Genomic DNA, 21,520 nt, shown 5'->3' on the forward strand with positions numbered 1-21,520 from the left:
TTAATTTATAGGGAAGGATGGTGGAGGTCGCTGACCCGCGGCAGGAAGTCCCAGGTTGAAATGACCAAGGTCTCTCCCATTCCCCTCCCGCCCTGTCCCGGTGATGGGGCCATGGGGGGCCCAGTCGGTGCCAGCGCGAGGTAAGAAAATTGCCCCGACCTCTGGGGACCTGTGGGTTCCCTGCTCCTAGTTCTCTCCAAATGTGTTTGCATGATGCATCCCGTTTGCAGCTCTCCCGGGAGCCGCGGCACATGTGGGGGCTGTGCGTTCATTTTTAAAAAATTTTTATTTTTTAGAGGCTGTGCGTTTAAACAAACAAACATCCACCAACTCCGAAGAACAAACTGGGGGTGGATGGGGTGGGGAGACGGACTAGCTCCCTAAGGCTGGGAGGAGGGGAGCTGGGCGGCCTCGGAGGGATTTTCTGGCATCCTGGAGCCTTCACAGTTCTGCAAAACTGATGGTGATTTTCCTTTGATCTGAGCAAGATGCAGAGCAGGAAGGAGAAGCACAGCGGCAAAGGGGTTCCCAGATGAAGCCCCAAGCCCACCTCTGTGGGGCCTGAGGCCCGACTGTGCTCACGGAACCCAAAGGGCCTCCCACTTCGCGGCCTCCAGCACCCCCATCCCGGGACCTGGGGCCTGACGCGGTGCGTGGTCCGTGCCCTCCATCCCCAGAACCCATAAAACTTGAATCACACCCAGTCCTGATTCCAGAAAAGCCCAAGGGCCAGTCGTGGGGTGTCATTGGCAATGACCCCGAAAGATGTCCACACCAACTTCTAACAGCTTCTCCCCTCTGCTCCCCATTGATGGACAAAGCGGAGGACAAAGCACACTGACAAGTCCTTGAGACAGGCAGAGGGACCTTCCTCTAGGGACCAACTGCCTCGATGTTCATACTTTGCTGAGGGCGAAAGGCAATCCTAGCCCAACTCCCAGGATCCTGTGAATCTACTTTAACATATAAATTTCCTTTATCTCTAAACCCCCAACGTACGTGTTGGCGATCACCCCTCAGGCACATGACCCACTGATGTACATCTGAAGGTCTCATGCCTCAGGTTTTATTAGACGGTAATGAGTGACCTTTTCCCAACATTAGCCAGCCCCCCCCCCCCCCCAAGTCCTGGGAACCTTGCTTCCAAGATTCCTTAGAGGCTTGCGCTCTCCCTCCCTCCCGGCTCCCAGGGATATAATCAGCCACCCCTCACAGGCCCGGGGCAGCCTTCCCCACGGGGCCTGTCCCTGGGCTTTCATAAAACCACCGTTTTGCACCAAAGATGTCTCAGGAATTCTTTCTTGGTCGTCGGCTCTGGACCTCGCCCCCCCAAACCCCCAAACCTCACCTGTATTCCCAAAACTTCATCACCATGAAGCCAAGGGCCCGGAGCACCTCCAGACAGCACCCCGTGGGGCGGGGGACACACAGATGAAGGAGGCGACTCCTGTCCCCAGGTATCACTGGTCTGGGAGCTGGTGGGACAGGAGCCGCGAAGGGAGGCCAGAGCCTGGGGGTGGGGGCGGGGCAGCTACCTCTGTGTGCGGCCCGCGGGTGGCTGGAGGCTTCTTAGGGCCCGATGTGAGCAAACATGGGAGCTTTGGTATCTCAGCACTTTGGGGAAGCTGTCAGACAGCGGGTAAGGCCGGAGCTAGGGTGGGAGCCGGGGGTGGGGGCGGCAGGGGTGGCAGGAGAGGGGCCGGGAAAGAACAGCTGGAGCTTGGTGCCTCCCCCAGGGCTTGGACACAATCCCGGGGCAAAGGGAACCAACCACCGAAAGGTTTGCCAGGCCCAGCTCTACCGTTTGGGGCACCCCAGGACCAGAGAATTAGAGGGAGGTGCACGTACCACATGTCAGGTCTGAGCACTTACAAACTCTAAGTCAAGCTAACAAACCTTTCTTTTTCTTTCTTTCCTTTTTTTTTTTTTTTTAAGATTTAATTTATTTATTCATGAGAGACACACAGAGAGAGGCAGACACACGGGCAGAGGGAGAAGCAGGCTCCCCGGGGGGACCCTGATGTGGGACTCGATCCTGAGACTCCGGGGTCACGCCCTGAGCCGAAGGCCCACGCTCAACCGCTGAGCCACCCACGCGTCCCAAGCTAACAAACCTTTCAATGAAGTATGTTCTGGTCTATTTTCCTACCTTGATGACGGACCTTTATAAGGCCCGGGCAGACTGAAGGTCAGAATTTTCGGGCTGCCGGCTGGAACGTGGTGGCACTGGGAGAGGCAGCTGGGCCTTCCCCCTTTGCCTTCCCACATCCCAGCCCCACATCCCAGCTGGGTCCATGCCCCCTGCAACCACATCCCAGCCCCACATCCCAGCTGGGTCCATGCCCCCTGCAACCAACCCTACGCCCTGGTGCCGACCTTCTGCAGAAGGCCAGGCCTGGGGGTGACAGAGACTCTGGGGCCCCAAGTTCCGGAGCACAGTCTAGATGATGGGGGGCAGAAGGCATATCCTCTTGCTCCCATGGACTGTGTGTAAGAAAGAATCTTCTGGCCTTTGTCCTCGGTTCTTGGGAGGTCACCTATAAGACCTTGGAATATTCCAAGTGGTGAAAGTGCCTCTGTGATTTGTGGGAGGTCCCTCCAACCACCTCTGAGAGTCTTTTCCAACAGGATGCCTCAGGATGGAGGCTGGTCGTGTCACCAAGATTAGGGCCCAGCTTCTGAGAAGGGGAGGGCCCGAGATGGAGCTCTACCTCCGAAATGAGATTTCAATAAAAACTTTGGACACTGAAGCTCAAGTGAGCATCCCTGGCTGGCAATGCTCTGTATAACGTCTGTCACGTATCTGGGGGGCAGGGGGTAACATGTTCTGGAGGGTAACAGAAGCTTCACATCTGGGACCTCAGAGACTTCACCCTAACTGTCTCTCCCTGTGGTTGGTTCCGATTTGCATCCTTTTGCTATAATTAGACTATAAACAGAAGTTCAGCGCTTTCCTGAGTTCTGCAAGGCTTTCTAATGAATTATTAAAAATTAGGGGTATTGGAGCCCTGGAGCTGGCAGCCAGCTAACTGAAGGTGGCATGGGATGGCTCAGTCGGTTGAGTGTCTGACTCTTGGCTTTTGGCTCATTTGTGATCTCAGGGTCGTGAGATCGAGCCCTGTGCCTGGTTCTGCCCTCAGCGCAGAGTGTGCTTGAGACTCTCTCTCCCTCTCCTTCTGCCCCTGCCTTTCACACTCTCACATGCTCTCTTTCTCTCTTAAATAAATCTTAAAAAAAAAGAAGTGAAGGTGGCCTGGTGACCCCCCAGATCTGCAGCTGGTGTCTGAAGTGAGGGCAGTCTTGCAGAGGACAGGCCCTTAACCCGTAAAATTTGGTACAACTCTGGGTAGACTCCTTGTCCCAGGGGAGTTTCCCCAGAGAAGGATCAGAGTGGCGCCTTCTAAAACTGGGGCCCAGGGAAAGGGTCCCTCTTGCCTGGGTCTAAGGGTGGTGCTGAGTTGCAAAGGATGGCTTATTTGGGGCAGCACACGGATGGGACTGGGAGGCAGCGAGCTGGTCCCGGATGGCTAGTAGGACTCTGGACAAGGACAGTCTGTGTAGACAGGAGGGTGCTAAGGGAAGCACCGTGGCTCTGCTGCCCTCAGAGTAACCTGGGGTCACAGGGCAAAGGCCATTTTCTGGGGGTAGCCTCGGTTCCTGTGACCCGAGGGCTTCGGGATGGCAAAGCCCTGCAGCATCTTCCCCCCAGAAGTGCAGATAGGGAGCTGCCTGTTGCCCTGGAGTGTTCAGCTGGATTGTGACCCACCTAGGCCCCTGCTTTCTCTCATTGACACTCTTCCGCAGCTCTAAATACAGAGAAAAGCAAAAATCAGATTTAAAAAAGAAAGAAAGAAAGAAAGATAGAATGGAGAAGGCTTATTTGCATTATAATAATTTCTTCCTGCCATGCCTAAATTTTCCTGTTACTAGTGAGCACCCCCGGGGCATCGGAAATTGAATTCAATTCACAAAATCCTGACTCACTCCTGGGTTTCAGGGGACAACCCCCACCCCCCGCCCCTGTTCTGCACTGGTGGAGTCAACCTGGACTCAAAATGATTTTGGGGGGGTGTGGGGGGTGGAGGCGGAAGCCGCTTGCGTCTGACCCATCAGACCCGGGGCCCTGAGGCAGAGTCCCCAAGATGACATTGTTCTTCCCAGGTTTTGTGAAACTGTTGCAATTTCAACTATTATATTAACGAATATATATATATTGCAGCATTTTCTATTTCTGCTCATGAGCTTTTATTCTTTTCAATAAAGGAGAGTTGTTAAATGCATAACAGAATGTGACTTAACGTTTATAGCTGTCTTGGCGGAGCTCCAGAGATGCGCTGTGGCTGCGGCACGTCGGCCAGGAGGGGGGGAAGGGGGGGAAGGTTAGGAGAAGGACCCAGGAATAGTGGAACCCCCAGGCTGGGGAGAGCGGGGGGCAGGCCATGGGATCCGGGGCCCCTTCCATCTTTTTCATTTAAATGCATCTTCAAATTGAAGGAGGGAATCCAGGGGCATAATTTTTGGTTCAAAAAGCATAGAGATTTGGGGGTTTGTTTTTCCTGCCTGTTCTCTGCCTTCCCCCGAGATGTCTTGAAGTCTCTTTCCAGCCAGAATCCAATTGGTCCCACACACCTGGAATCCAAGCTGCTATTGCCCTTGAGGGCTGAATGTCCCTTAGTGACCTGGTCACTGCGGGGCCCTGTGTCCCTCTCTGCCCAGCGAGGCGGCCGGTGGGCCTCTTTCCCTGCCTTCTCAGGAAGGCTGTTTGCAAAAGCCTGCCTGGTGCTTCTTTGAACAGGAATTGTTGGCAAAAATACCTTTCCTGATCACCCGGTTGCGAACACAAGTGAAAGGTTAGCCCGTGCAAGGGCCATTCCCTCCCCTACCTGGGCTGAGAAACCCTCTCTAAAGGGCCTTGGATCTCCCAGCCGACCCTCTGAGCATGAGGTGCTGAGGGCAGAGCTGGGGCTGGGGTCTCCCCAGGGCGTGTGGGTGGGGGGTTGCCTGCCACCTGTGCACCCCGCCCACCTGTGTGCAGGAACCAGGCACATACTCTCCCTGTTTACATGGGCCCTGCTGTGAGCACACACACCAGAGTACGCCATGTGACAAATGTTCTGGGGACTGGGACAGACTGTTTGCAGGAAGCCCCACCTGCTGTGTGCTGTCAGACAGCCCCTGGGTGCGCCATCAGCTGGGGTTCTTTGCCAATGATGAAGGCCAAATCCTCCTCCCCAGAGCCTGGTTTCCTTGCACTGTCCATCATCCTTAGAGGGGCCCTCACCCTGATTCCTCTGGGCCCACCCTGTCCATTGGTCTGTTCCAGCCGCTATCACAAATTTCCATATACTGGGCGGGTTATCCACAAAACTTATTTTCAAGGCTCTGGGAGGCCAGAAGTCAGTGATCAGGGTGCCAGCTGGGGAAGGTTCTGGGAAGGTTCTCTTGCAGGTTGCAGAAGGCCTCTTTCTTATGTCCTCACAATACAGAAAATGAGCTCTTTGGCCTCCTCTTAAGAGTGCTAATCCCACCTTCATGGGAGGCCTCACCTTCATGACCTGATTACTTCCCAAAGGCCCCCCCTCCAAAAACCATCACATCCTGGAGATCTGAAGAGCACCCCAGATTACCCATGTGATACTAATCTCTGATTCAAAGTCAGCCTCCTGGGGAACCCCTCCCCCCCCAGTGACGGTGGGCACCAGAAGTGGTCCCCAAACCATGCACATTAGGCTGGATTTTGGAGCTTGGCCATTTACCATCTGGTTGGCAACACGGACCCCAACAGTGCTAGTGGGTGGAGCACAGACAGATCTTGGCACAGGAAGCAAAACTTGTTAAAATCTTACCCGTGGTGAATGGGCATAGTCAGGGGAGAGAATGCGCCCACTGGGATAATGTATCTGCCATTTGATAAACACGGAGGAGCCATTTATCAGACAGAGACAGGGGTGCTTTGGGGAAAAAAAAAAAAACAGAGAAAATTAAATGTACATGGTGGAGGGCCTTCTTGGGGAGACATTAAGAAGCTCTCATCTCTTGGGTTAAGACCTCAGAACACCCAAGACTTAACCTTACAAGTAGCAGAAGTCCAGAGAAGGCTAAACTCTCAATCCAGAAAGATCTGCCATGCTGAGGTCAGGGCCTGGTTGGGAAGAATGGGACCCTGATACACGGGAAAGGCACATTTGGATTGATGTTCCCTTCTCCCAAGCTCTGTGAGCCTGCAGAGGGGCCCACACACCACCCACCTCCACCCCTGGACTCGAAGGCCATGTAGAGGCCTCCCCTCTGCAAAACGGACGCATCCCTTTCAGAAACTGCCCCCCTCCTCCTTGCCACCTACAGGTGGGGTAAAGTTGCAGTCCAGCTCCCCTGGGGGCACAGAGGAAAAGGCTCCCACCCCAGAGGAACTGGGGAGGCCAGCCAGCCTGTCCCTGCAGGAGCCAGAAAGAGGTGTCAGGGACATCTGATCAAGTGAGTGGAACATGTCACTGGGGAGGGAGCACTCTTCCAGGACTTGGGGATCAACCCCACAGCAAGGGGCCCAGGAGGGGCAAACACTACTGGGACAGGGCCAGAAGCATGGCCACGCCACGCCACGGGAGCTAGAAATGCTGGAATTCCCTGCAGACAAGGAAGGAGGGGCCAAAAGCCAGAGACCTGGGCTTGCTTGAAGAGATAACACCGCGTGAAGATAGAAAGCCACTAGGTGAGTGGGATCCGCATCAGGGCCCAGAAGACACACGGTTTCACAGAGCGGGAGGAAGGTGCTGGCAAGAGGACAGCAACATACCTGGAAGGTGCAGTGGTGGCTTCTCTGTGAGCCAGGGCTGGTGGTGGGAAGTGCCGCTGCCCCAGTGGCGGAGTTGGCAGCAGTGGGGTGGAAGGGGGCACCCCACCCTCCACTCCCCATCACCTCCCTCCACTCCCCACCCCCTCCCTCCTCAAAACAGGGACACCTGGGTGGCTCAGCGGTTAAGCATCTGCCTTCGGCTCAGGGCATGATCCCGGGGTCCTGGGATCGAGTCCCACTTCAGGCTCCCTGCAGGGAGCCTGCTTCTCCCTCTCTTTGTCTCTTCCTCTCTCTCTCTGTGGGTCTCTCATGAATAAATTAATAAAATCTTAAAAAACACACACACACACAAAAAAAAACCAGAAGCCTGGGAGCAGCACCTAACCTCACCATCTGATGGATGCAATCAGCAGAGGGAGCCCGGAGATGGAGATCGATCACAGGGGTGGCCTGTCTGGTGCAAGCTCCCTGGGGGCCTCCAGGCCATATCTATGGAAATTGTAAACGCATGCACGCTTGGACCCAGCAAGTCTACTGGCAGTATGTCCTATAGCTGTCCTACGTTAAGAAAAAGAATTCAAAACTGGGAAATGTCCTTTCAGTTCCTGCTGGGACACATGCCACACCCACTCGAAGATCATCTAATTATCTAGAACATTTATTTGCACCTTGCTTTGACCTACTTTTTACTACTGATTAGGGTATTTTGCAACTCTGAAGGGCAGATGTCAACTTGTAGAAAACTGTTAGGTATGCAAATGATTCTTGTCTAATAACAATTCAAATGAATTTTGTCTGGGAGATATGCAAATGATTCCTGTCCTGTAGAAAAGCTAATCCCAGAGGTTACAGTTTCATTACCCCGGAGGATGTTAACTAGCTTTGTACCTAACACGGCTGTCTTATTCCAGATTTCTCTCCGTGCCTAAATGTATCCAGGCTCTTGAATTCTCTTTGAACCAACTTTACCAGCCTGCTAGTTCCTTCATTAATGAGTTCAATAAGCTGTAGATACATAATCACTTTATTTTTTTTAAGGGATTTTATTTGAGAGAGAGAGTGAGTGAGAGAACGACAGAGCACAAGCCCAGGGAGAGGTGGAGGGAGAAGTAGGCTCCCCATAGAGCAGAGAGCCTGACGTGGGGCTGGATCCCAGGAGCCTGGGATCATGACCTCGGCGGAGGGCAGATGCTTCACTGACGGAGCCCCCCAAGTGCCCCACATAATCATTTTATATTGGTATAAGAATCACGCCTTTCACTTTTCAAAAATTAAGCTTCGATACCTAGCACACGGATACACAAAGGCATCTGTGGCGTTGTTACTTGTAAGAGAAAAATATTGGAAACCAATGTTGATCAGTAAGGAACTGGGGAAGTTAATTACGGTACATGGACACCATGACATGATATGCAACTTTTAGGAAGGATGGGGCAACCATGGATATATTTGTATGGAGAAATCTCTGAGATTTCTTTTTTAGGATTTTATTTATTTATTTGAGAGAGAGAGAGAGAGAGAGAGAGCATGAGCACATGAGCAGGAAGGAGGCACAGAGAGAGAGGGAGGAGCAGATTCCCTGCTGAGCAGGATGCGGCTCCATACCAGGACCCTGGGATCCCAACTTGAGCTGAAGACAGACGCTCAATCAACTGAGCCACCCAGGAGCCCTCTGAGATTTTTTTTAAGATTTTGTTTATTTATTCATGAGACACACAACACACAAACACACACACACACAGGAAGAGACAGAGGCAGAGGGAGAAGCAGGCTCTATGCAGGGAGCCCGATGTGGAACTCGATCCCAGTACTACAGGATCAGGACCTGAGCTGAAGGCAGATGTTCAACCACTGAGCCACCCAGGCGTCCCTCTGAGATTTCTTTTTAAAATTATTTATTTATTTATTTATTTATTTATTTATTTATTTATTTATTTATGAGAGAAAAAGTATACAAGTGGGAGGTGTGGCAGACGGAGGAGAGAATCCACGCAGACTCCCCACTGAGTGCACAGCCTGATGCAGGGCTGAATCCTAGGACCCTGAGATCATGATCAGAGCCAAAATCAAGAGTCAGTACTTAACCGAATGAGCCACTCAGGCACCCCAGCAATCTCTGAAATTTAATCTTAAATTTAAAAATAACAAGGTTGATGAGGTGCTTGGGTGGCTCAGTCAATTAAGCGTCTGCCTTGGGCTCAGGTCATGACCCTAAGGTTTTGGGATCAAGTCCTGCGAAGGGCTCCCTGCTCAGTGAAGAGACTGCTTCTCTCTCTGCCTCTGCCCCTCCCCTCTGCCCATGTGCTCATTCTCTCTCTCTCTCTCAAATAAATAAATACAATCTTAAAAAAAAAAAAAAAAAAAACCAGCAAGGTTGCGGAACAACCTTGACCTCATTTGGGTAAAAGAAAGAGAAAGAGAGAAAAGAAAAGAAAAAAGAAAAGAAAAGAAAGAAGAAAAAAAGAAAAGAAAAGAAAAGAAAAGAAAAAAGAAAAGAAAAGGAAAGGAAAGGAAAGGAAAGGAAAGGAAAGGAAAGGAAAGGAAAGGAAAGGAAAGGAAAGGAAAGGAAAGAAAAAGAAAGAAGAAAGATCTATGCAGAGATAGACATCTATCATATCTCTATATCTACATACACACACACACACATTCTCTCTCTTCTAAGTGCGCCTCTGGAAATCTACATAAAATGCTGGTAAAAAAGAATAACACTGTTATTTCTTAACATCTTTCCAGAGAGGATGGGTTATGGGGAAGAGGGGAGCAAGAAGACGTACTTTTTACTGCACAACCTTTGTACCTGTTGAATTGTATATCATTTGCATATATTATTTAATCCAACAAATTAATAACCCTTTATATGGACAACTAGGGAAAAAGCTGTCCAGGACAGAGCACAACAGTCAGCATGTATTAGGACAGGACAGAGGGCTGGAGCCCAGAGCCTCCAAGGACTGGATTTCTCTAGATGTGGGATTAAGTCTATTATGGCTTCTTTTCCTAAGACAGATTTGTTGAAGTATAGCTAAATACAGCAAAATTCACATGTTTTTTTTACATGTCCTGTTCTATGAGTTTTGACAAGTATATGCAGTAACTACTAACCACCACCAAGATATAGAGCATAGTGCTTCAGAGGCTCATCTACATTATTGTGCAGACGGGCATTCTTGCCCTTTTATGGCTGTATAGGATTCCATTGGGTGAATATACCACCCTTTATTGCTTCGTTCTCCACTTGATGGGCTTTGGCATTGTTTCCCTTTGGGAATGACTACGAACAAAAGCTGCTTGTAAACATTCTCATACTAGTATCTACGCAAACATAGATTTTCCTTTTTCTCGAATAGATACCTAGCAGTACGGTGTCAGTTCTATGCTAAACATGTGCTAAACTCCATAAGAAATGGCCAGATGGTACCTTCTTGCACTCCTGCCAGCTGTGCATGAGAGTTCCCATTGCTCTGTGTCCTCACCAAAACCTGGTTTTGGCATTACTGTTAACCTTAGCCATTCTAATAAGTGTGTAAGGGTACCTCATTGCAGTTTTGATCTGAATTTCTGTGATGACTTATGATTTGAGCGTCTTCATCTGCTTGTTGGCCATCTGCTTCTCTGGTGAAGTGTCTGTTCAAAACGTTTGCCATTTTTTATTGCCTAATTGTTTTCTTATGAGAGTTCTTTGTGTTTATCCTGGATACAAGTTCTTTATCAGATATGTGCTTCACAGATATTTTCTCCAAGTCTGTTTCATGACTTCTTTGAAGACTTTGTTGGCTTTCTACAACCAACATGAGGGATTTAACTCATCTCCTTCTCTTTCCCCTCTGCCTCTCAAAGTTTGAAAGCAATTTTCGTTGTTTTATTGCTATCATCATCATTATTGTTTTGGCTCTGTTGAGCACCTTCTAACTCTAACACGTGCACCTGTTTTGTGTTGCATCATGGTCAACAGTATCTCTTGATCCTACGTTGTCACAAGGATATTGCACACCCACCCCATCCTCTTCTCCCCATAATCTTTCCCACTCCTTCTGATAACTACATCTTAATTTTTACAAAGTCCTTAACATCTATACTCTGTCTCTGAACTACAACCAAATATTGTCTGCTTGATCCATAGCTTGACTTTAATCATGTCTGTATCATACTATAAATTCTACAGAGTGCCCCTTCCCTCAATTTCAGAATCTTGGTTCCTTGAGCAGCAATCTTGACTGATTGTCTCTAGGCCTAGAGTAACCAACTGTCCTGGTTTTCAGGTGTAAAGGACATAAGCCCTTTTAGTGCTAAAAAGAAGAAAGCTTCCTGGAATGAGTTGGTCACTCTAACCTTGAAACTTCCCTTAATTCTTCTTCTAGGTTGGGTCCAGTTTTTTGGAGCTTGTATGTTCCTCTTTATTTATTTCCTGATTTCTCTGAATTATATCATCCAGAAACTTTTGAAGAAAGGGTATGTTGAAGATAAATTGTGTCCTTCCGTGTCTGAAATGTCTTTATTCTGCTCTAAGCGTTATTGACAGATAGTTTAGCTAGGTATAGAATTCTAGGTTGGGGATAATTTTCCCTTCTGACTTGGAAGGAATGTTTCATTTTCTCCAAGCATCTGGCTTCACTGATAGATAGTAAGGTGTTAGTCTGAGTCTCCTTTCTTTATTGAGCCTGTTTCTCTTTGCTTTTATGTTCTCCACCTATTTCCACTGGCTCTGCATTTTTAGATGATTTATTTTCTAGTGCTTCTATTGGACTTTTAATTTTAGCAAGCATATATATATATACATATATTTAAGTCTCAAGAGGTCTTTAGTTGTTCTCTGGTCTTTTTCTCCCTAACCAAATTGAGTCCTTGTTATATAAATAGAACATCTTCTCTAATCTCTCTGTATATATTCAGCAGAGGTTTTGTGGTGTTTGGGTTTTTTTTTTTTTTTTAAGATTTTATTTATTTATTAATAGGATACACAGAGAGAGAGGCAGAGATACAGGCAGAGGGAGAAGCAGGTTCCATGCAGGGAGCCCGATGTGGGACTTGATCCCAGGACCCTGGGATCACACCCTGGGCTGAAGGCAGATGCTTTACTGTGAGCCACCCAGGTGTCCCTCAGCAGAGGTTTTGAATGCTCTCTGCCTGCCTGTGAATCATCTCTGCTTCCTCCAGCCAGTGTCTTTGTTATTTTTCTGAGTCTCCCTTCAGGCCCTCCTCAAATGTGTGATGACACTCCATGGCTCATCACGTAGAACAGAAAAGGTCTGGGTGGTAAGTTGATGTTTCCTCTGCTACTGGGTCACTGTGCTTCCCTATCAGCTCTGGAGTGAGAACTCTGTACAGGCCAGGGTAAGGGCAGCCTTTATTTATTAAAGCCCCACCACTACCTCCCAGTGCTGGATGGGAGGGCTCTACAATACCCTCCTGGGTGCTACCATCCCACTGGTGGCCTTGCAGCTCAGTGGCTTTAGCTTCCCTGATAATTGTTTCAACTTCTTCATCAAGGAGGCTTCTATGATTGGCTTGGGTGAAAGGTACAGGGGATGGGAGGATCAGCTACCACTGGTGTGGTGTCTCTTAAACAGACCTTCTGTGACTCCAGTGTCCTCAGCAACCATGTTCTCTTGAGTTTGTCAACCTGAGCCCAGAGTCTCTGGAGGGGCTCTCTCTGTGGTCAGCTGCCTGCCCGCCACCCCCACCCCCCACAGCTCCATCACAGCATAGTCTGGGCTGCAGTGCCTTCTGCCAGTGTAGCCCAACTAAACTGTCTCTGCCAAGGATCAGTGACACCCATCACCCAAGGCCCTTTGCCCCTGTGGTTGTATTCCTTTTATGCTCATACATATGCATTTCGGTGAGGACTTGGGAGATGCTCACATCACAGTCCTCAGAATGGAAGCCTCACCCCAAGATTGAACAAGGGCTTGGCAGGAAGTAGAGGCTCTCATAACACAAATGAGATTGAACATTTATTGATGCTCACAACACACCAGGCACAGTTATTCATATGCTTTATCTCATTTATTTTTTATTTCTCTTATCCCCACCTTATAGTTTAAAACTGAGACTTGTTCCCATTTGTGTGGCCTGGGAAAGGTAGGATCAGAATTCCAATTTTCTGCCCTTTTAGCTTGAAGGTCCAGATGCTAAGAGCTCTGCAGCACCCCAAAGCCCTGCAAGACCATCATCATTGGGCAACACAGTCCAGCCTTCAGAAACCAGTGAAGCTCCCACCAGCAGCAGGGGAGATGGAACACCCAGGCTCCATGTCCTCGATCCATACCCATGTTTGTGTTCCAGGAAAATTGTGAACACTGGGCTTACTCCAGGGGTCTCAATGCCCTCTGAGAGGGGCTCCTGGGAAACAATCTGACCAATCCTGGGATAGCTGCAGGGCTGCAACTAGCTCCTTCCTCTCTTCCAGGTCATTAATATACCTCAGTTAGACCCTCACTCGGTGCTGTAGGAGGAAGGAAATGAGATCTTCTGTAGTGGTGTTCCCCACCATTCCTCACCCCATCAGCAGGAAACACCATCTGATGAGTGTCAGAGTGGTGGCTACTGTGCATTGAAGGCCCATGGTGATCATGTGCATTAACTGCATCATCTACTTTCCCAATAACCCCTTCAGGTAGGGGTGATCATCTCCAATCTTCTTCTTCTTCTTCTTCTTCTTCTTCTTCTTCTTCTTCTTCTTCTTCTTCTTCTTCTTCTTCTTCTTCTTCTTTTTAGATTTTATTTATTTATTCACAAAAGACACAGAGAGAGAGGTCGAGACATAGGCAGAGGGAAAAACCGGCTCCATGCAGGGAGCCCAATGTGAGACCTGTTCCCAGGCCCCAGGATCATGCCCTGAGCCAAAGACAGATGTTCAACCACTGAGCCACCTAAGGGTCCCCATCCCCAATCTTCTAATGAGAAAATTGAGTGTCAAGGTTAAGGAAGTTGTCCAAGATCACCAGTTGGTAAGTGGATTTTAACCCAGGTCTGGAAGTTGTGCCCAGCAGGGTGCCCACAGCATGATGGGACTTCTCTCTCTGCCATAGCCTGAGATGTCCCTGAGAGGCAGCCAAGCCCCAGAGGCTGAGCTCACGAGACCCCCAGCCTGGGCATTCCCAAGGCCATGGTTGTGACCCTTAGGAATTTTGTAGGGTGAATCCTGCGTACCGCCCGCCTACCCCAACCCCCCCCCCCCACTGCCTAAGACACAAACACATTGTTGTTGGTCAAATTTCTGGATCAGTCTTTCCTCATCTGCCTGGCCCTGCTGACTTCCTAACTCTGTGCTGCTGCCCCAGCCAGGCGTGCAGTCTCCAGCCCTTGCAGTGCCGCCAAGCAGGGCAAGCTGGGCTTAATGCGGCATTTTATCACATTTGCAGAGCAGGGGGTCTAGCAAATGCAGCCTCACAGGAGGTGGAAAAAACCCAAGGAAGAGAGAAAAGAAAAGGACCAGGAAATAATGTCCAACTTTTAAAGGCATATGTCCCTACAAATGGTCAGAGAGATGGCTTTGGACAAGCACCTACCTCAGTGCCCCCACCTCTCTCACTTTGCCAGCAGAAGTATGTCCCCAGGGCACAAAGGGGGTTGGTGGTCTGGGACAGAAGTAGCACAAGGAGGAGCTGGGGGAAGGGGATGGGGCAGCAGGTTGGGGATGGGTAGGGGCCTCCACAGAGTCACTGGGTGGGTGGTTGACACCAAAAAAGGAGCTCCTGCTCCAAGCCAGGCACCTCCACACCGCTGCCGAGCTCATTAAATTCCCCCTAAGCTTCAGGATGGAGATCTTGTAGTTCCCACTTTACAGACAAGCAGGGGGAAGCCTTGCTCTGGGAAATTTCCATCCTCACCACCAAGAGGAGGAGGCTCCTCTGGGAAGCCTCATCCTGACCCCTCTGCTTCCTTTCCCCCCTGAGAGAGAGAGAAGAAAGGGGTGGGAGTGGGCCTGGGGCTGATTGGGTCCCCTGGTGCCCCCAGCACAGCTCCTCATGCATAAAACAGGAGGGACCTTTGCCTCAGAGCTAATCAAAACCTCTGAGCCCAAAGATTGCAAATGCTGGGCCCCTGTCAAGTCATTTCCCTTGCAAACGAAGCAGCTTCTCCAGTGTTTTTTTCCTCGCTAATACCTCATAACACAGCAGCCAGGCCAGGGAGCCCAAGGACTTGGCAGCGCCCGACCCCACCCCTGCAGCTATTCGGCTCATTTCAATCATCTTGAGAGTCCCTGGTAGACAGATGAAGCCTGAGAGAGGCACTCAGATCCCTGACCCCCTGACCCTACGCCTCCCCTCGCCAAGGCCCAGGAGACTGGGCTCCTGCCCTCTCAAGATAATTAGCAGATTTTCAAGTTCGGGGGACAGGTGGGGAGATCATCCATGGGTGTCAGCCTGTGCCAGGTCTCCAGGCTCTCCTAAGTCAAAGGACTGAGTCGTTGTGGCCAAATTGGGGAAGCCGGGACCAGATGGTGAAGTACTGGGGAGCCCAGGGGCCCACATACCAGATCTGAAGGCAGACTGCAATGGGACCCTGGTGGAGGCAACTCACCCAGCAAAGCTCAGCCCCAAATAAACCCAGAGAGGAAGAGGGACCCGATAAATCGGGTCAAAGGAGGCCTTTCTGAGTTCATCCAAGAGGGAGAGACCCTGGAATTCTCCCACAGGAGCCACCCCCTGGGGCAAAAGACTTTCCTTTCCCCACTCCTGGGGCTACCCCCAGCCAGCTGAACCACCCTGCTCTGTGTTGCCATCATACCAGGACTGCAGCCCTTTTGGTAAGATGTGAAAGCCACTCATCTGTCCCTCCCTGAGGCAGGGCTGGGTCTTCATCTCCCAACATCTGGCACAGCACAGATGGAGCACAGTGCCCACCCCCAAATGAATGAGCAAACTCCAACTCTTGGGTTGGGGCAAGAAGGTCCCAGCCCTTGGGAAGCTCATAGCCTGGCTGGATTAGGGACAGGTACTGGGACCCACGGCCTTTGAGTTCACCCAATTCCCTAGACTCTGCTTTGTGCAACTTGCCTCTGCCCGCCCCAGCCAGTGAGAGCCTCCTTTGAGAATCTCTCGCATTTTCATTAATTTCTATTGAATAATTAAAACCAGGAAATTAATACTTTCAGCCTAAACCTGAATTTCAGTGTGTGCTTTTCATAATTGTAATTCTGCTGGAGCATTAACCATTCGAGTGAGCCTCCCTTCTCCAGAGACAGAGGGGACAAAGCTACGTCTTGAGGGCTTAACACACAGTGCTTGCCTCTGGCTGTGCACTAATTCATTGCCTTTTTGTTAGTGGAAGGATGGATGGATGGGTGAATGGATGGGTGGATGGTTGGGTGGGAGGGTGGATGGATCAATGAATAGATGGATGGATGGCTGAATGAATGGATGGATGGATGGATGGATGGATGGGTCAATGAATGGATGGGTGGATGAATGAATGGATGGGTGGATGGATGGATGGGTGGATGGATGGATGGGTGGATGGATGGATGGATGAGTGGATGGGTCAATGGATGGATGGATGAATGAATGGATGGGTGGATGGATGGATGGGTGGATGGATGGATGGATGGGTCAATGAATGGATGGGTGGATGGATGGATGGGAGGGTGGATGGATGGATGGGTGGGTGGATGGATAGATGGGTGGGTGGGTGGATGGATGGATGGATGGATGGATGGATGGATGGATGGGTCAATGAATGGATGGGTGGATGGATGGATGGGTGGTTGGATCAATGAATGAATGGGTTGGTGGATGGATGGATGGGTGGATGGATGGATGGATGGTTGGATCAATGAATGAATGGGTGGGTGGATGGATGGATGTGTGGGTGGATGGATGGATAGATGGATGGATCAATGAATGGATGAATGGATGGGTGGATGGATGGGTGGGTGAGTGGATGGATGGGAGGGTGGATGGATGGATGGGTGGGTGGATGGATAGATGGGTGGGTGGGTCAATGAATGGATGGGTGGGTGGATGGATGGATGGACAGGTGGGTGGGTGGATGGGTCAATAAATGGATGAATGGATGGGTGGATGGATGGATGGATGGATGTATGGATGTATGGATGAATGGGTGGGTGGATGGATGAATGGGTGGGTGGATGGATGGATGGATGGATGAATGGATGGATGGATGGATGGATGGATCAGTGAATGAATGGATGGATGGATGGGTCAATGAATGGATGGGTGGATGGATCAATGAATGAATGGGTGGGTGGATGGATGGATGGGTGGATGGATGGATAGATGGGTGGGTGGATGGATGGATGGGTGGATGGGTCAATGAATGGGTGGATGGATGGATGGATGGATGGATGGATGTGTGGATGGATGGATGGATGGATGGATGGATGGATGGATGGATCAATGAATGGATGGGTGGATAGATGGGTGGGTGGGTGGATGGATGGGTGGGTGGATGGATGGATGGGTGGATGGATGGATGGATCAATGAATGGATGGGTGGATGGATGGGTGGGTGGGTGGATGGGTGGATGGATGGATGGTTGGATGGAAGGATGGATGGATGGATGGATGGATGGAAGGATGGATGGATGAATCAACCAATGGATGGATGGATAGTATGATGAATGGAAACAAGGACCCCAAAGGGCAAGCAAGCCGTTTAGAAGCTTCCAAAATTAGAGATGACCCTTAACTACTTTCTGGGCTGGAACCAACTTTGTTTCTTTTGTCAAAGGGTAATTGAAATTGCAGGACAGTGAAAGGTAGAGAATCTGGCCAAAAAGGTTTTGCTTTTCCTTTATTTCCTGACACCACAGCACCTTCCAACTAGATGTCACCTGTCCTGCTTCCAGCCTTCTCTGGGAGGGAGGAATTCTTAAAAGCCTGTCCTGGGCCCAGTAGGGTGTTTACTGATGAGAGGGAAGCAGAGAGGTTGGGTCTGCAGCCCTCAGCACAGCCCCATCAGGGCACAGCCAAGGGACCATTCTAGCAGGTGTGGACACCCTTTTACTACTTCTCCCACTCCTGGCAGAACTTGCAGGTCCTCAGCGTCACCCCAACAAACTTTCATTAGCTTTATTTGGGACTCAGAGGAATAAGCATCTCCTGAATTTAGAGAATCAGAATGAGCAAGGGAGCAGGGCAGCTGCAGATGGCCCACATTCTCACGGCTGATCTCTGGGAGGGGCCCTGGTACCCTCATGTTTCCTGTTAATTCTATCCTTTCCCCCAAGAGAAGGGAAAGGATGCAGTCATTATCCGGAGTGACTCATGGCCTCATGTAGTTGATTTTCCCAAGGGGGCCTCGGCAGAAAAGAATAAGGCTGATGCAGCCAGGGAAGCGAGCCGAGGACCCCGTTGGAGAGAGGTGGAGAGATGGAGGGAAACCTGCCTCCCAGACCAACCTTGGGGGCTGATAGAGGGGTGAGCGATGAAGAGGGAAGGGCTGTCCAGGCTCCACCTGTTTTTGTTGAAACCTGGGATGGCCAGGTTGTTAGGGTGCGGTTCCCCCACCAAATCGATTGTCAGAAGTCCTGGCAAGGGTTCTAGTACAGCATTCTCATTGCCTTTCAAATACCTCTGCATCTGGGGATCATCACCCACTGTATCTCAAGGGTCTCATCTCGAGCCAGCACAGGGCTGGGATTTCAGACGGTCCGTAGAGACAACAGTCTGCTCACTCTTCTCCCTCTCTCTGACTCTCCTGCACCCACCTAGTCTCTTTCCTCCATCTTGCAGCTGCCTCAGGGCCTTTGCATAGGCTGTTCCTTCTTCCTGGGATGCTCTTCCTTTTGGCTCACTTCCTGCCCAAATGTCATCCCACTGTGGGTCTTCTTATCAACCTATAACCACCTTCCCATCTTCCATCCTCCCTCTCCTCCTTGCTAGAGATTTTCTCTATAATGGGTCTTAAATATCAGTTTGTTGTCCGTGTTCTACCCAATGCTCTGGGACAGCAGGCACCTTCTTCTGTGGCAGCCATATTCCCAGAACCATGCTCAACATCTAGTAGGTTCTCAATAAACAGTTGCTCGATGAGTGAATGAATTCTTGGCTAGAGAAGGAGCACAGGGATTGGGTCTGAGATGGGAAAACCTCCCTTTGTACTCAGCTGGCCACGGGGACCCCGTGGTCTGAGCCTGGCACCAGGGGCCTTGTCCTGCCCCTGCGTGGAGGGTGGCCACCTGCTTTTAGGGCATCTGGTTCCATCCCCGCTGGTGACTACAGCTGCCAGCCCTCTCAGACCTGAAGACCCACTCTGAAGACCCACACTTTCCGGCTGCACCTTTACCCTCACAATGAGGACCCTCACTGCCACCTTTCCAGGCCCATCTGCAAAGTTGGGATCAGAGGGAGATATGGGAGCACCCTCACTGGGCAACAGAGCCACCTTATTTTTTTTCAAATCAATATTTAAAAGATGCCACTTTTAATTATGTTTGAGTGCAATGTACCTCGAGGCTTTTTGTGGTAAACGGCTCTCAATAAACACAGTTTATTCATTAAGTATTATTAATTATTTTCTTGAGTGTGGCTGGGGTGGGGGGTCAGTGGGGGAGGCGGGGGGAGGCAGAGTCCCACTCGGCCCGTGGTGGCATGTTGCCTGTCTACCCCTCGGCTGAGCAGGGCTCTGAGAAGCTGCCCGTGTCAGCCCTGACCAGGCTCGCCTGGGCCTGCAGTGGGAGAGGAAGCAGGCCGAGTGCTGCAGGGGCCCCCAAACCACGGGAGGAAAGAAGGCAGAGTAGGAGTGGGGATGGCCGGGCTGGCAAAACCACCGGCTCCGCCAGGGTGAGACTCCACCTGCAGAGAGCTGCTTCCCTGGGTAAAGTGAGGATTCTTGGCCTCGGCCAGAGAGGGAAAGAGAAGAGAGTTACCACCTGCTGAACCGGGGGCTGAAGTGCCTTGCGTGTCTCAGGAAAACAAGATGCAAATAAGACATAAAAGCCCTTGATTTGTAGCATATGCCTATTTCCACAGTATAAATTTTCCCACCATGGCTGGTTTCAAGATATCACCAATTTAGCAACTGGCTGGTAAAAGCCCTGAAAAATCTAACAACCATCTCTGCAGGCCGATGGGAGCAAGCCCCAGCGCCCTGGCATGTGGCAGGATTCAAAACTTCCCTGCGAGGAGGTACGTGGGTTAATTTTATGTGTCAACTTGCCTGGGCCACAGGGTGCCCAGATTTTTGGTCGAGAATCATTCTGGGTGTGCCTGTGAGGGTGCTTGTGGGTGAGGTTGATATTTGAATTGGTAAAGTGAGTAAGGCAAATGGCCCTCCGCCAATGCCGATGGGCCTCGTCCAATCAGTTGAGGACCTGAGAAGAACAGAAAGGCTGACCGTTCTGTGAGTAAGGGGGGGAACCCTCCTGACTGACTGCCTTCAGCTGGGATGCTGGCTTTTTTCTGCCTTCAGACTTGAACTGAAACATTGCCTCTTCTTGGGTTTTGAGTCTGCTGATTTGGGGGATTTTTTGTTTTATTTTGTTTTGGTTTTTCAAAGATTTTTATTTATTTATTCATGAGAGCTGCAGAGAGAGGCAGACACATAGGCAGAGGGAGAAAAGGGCTCCATGCAGGGAACCCGATGTGGGAGTCCATCCCAGGACCCCAGGATCATGCCCTGAGTCGAGGGCAGACGTGCTTAACTGCTGAGCCACCCAGGCCTCCCGAGTCTGCTGATTTTGGACCGAAACTTACACTCACCTGGTTCTCAGGCTTTTGGGGTTCTGACAGGTGCTGTACCATTGCCATATATACCATATATACCAATATATATATATATTCTCCAATTTTATTGGTTCTGTTTCTCTAGAGAACCCTAATAGAGATATTTGTAGTCACCAGAATAACGGCCCTGCAAAGATGTCCAAATCCTAATCCTTGGAACCTGTGAATATGTTGTGTTAGATTGTGGGATGGTTAATTTTGCATGTCAACTTTACTGGGCCACAGTGCCCAGATATGTGGTCAAACATGATTCTGGATGTTTCTATGAGGGTATTTTTGGATGCAATTAACATTTAGATAGGTAGCCTTTGAGTAAAGCAGATTGACCTGCAGGATGTGGGTGGGCCTCATCCAATCAGTTGAAGGCCTGAGTAGACCAAAAGACCGATGTCCCCTGAGACAAAAAAAAATTCTTGGCGGATGGCCTTGAGACTTGAACTGCAACATCAGCTCTTCCCTGGGTCTCCAGCCTGAGAGCCTAGTCTTCGGGTTTCTGTACGAACCAGTCTCCATAACCATGTAAGCCGATTTCCTAAAATAAATCTCTTTCTCTCTCTGTGTATATGTAGACATCTATATGTGTCTACACACCTGTTTCTCTGGAGAATCCAGACTAATGCACATGGCAGGGAAGAATTAAGGTTGCAGAATTGAAATTGTTCATCAGCTGACCTGAGAATAGGGAGATTATCCTAGATTATCTGGTGGGTAGGATGGAGTCTACCCATCACGGGTAGACTCTATGCAGCAGGATGAGGCAGGAGGGTCAGCGTCAGAGCGATGAGATGTGAGAGACTCGCTGGCCGTTGTCGGCTTTGAAGATGGAGGAGGGGGTTCCACAAGCCGAAGGACACAGGTGTCTCAGGCAGGTGGAAAAGGCAGGGACATGGATTCTCCCCAAGAGTCTCCAGAAGGAGCGTGGCCCTGCTGACTCCTTGTTCTAGCAGTGAGACCCGTTTTGGACTTCGGCTAAAGAGGAATATATAATAAGAAGAAAATCATAAATGCGTGTTGTCTTATGCCACTAAGTTTGTGGCCA

Source organism: Canis lupus, unplaced genomic scaffold (genome assembly GCF_011100685.1).
Source record: "Canis lupus familiaris isolate Mischka breed German Shepherd unplaced genomic scaffold, alternate assembly UU_Cfam_GSD_1.0 chrUn_S2180H2380, whole genome shotgun sequence".
NCBI classification, from domain to species: domain Eukaryota; kingdom Metazoa; phylum Chordata; class Mammalia; order Carnivora; family Canidae; genus Canis; species Canis lupus.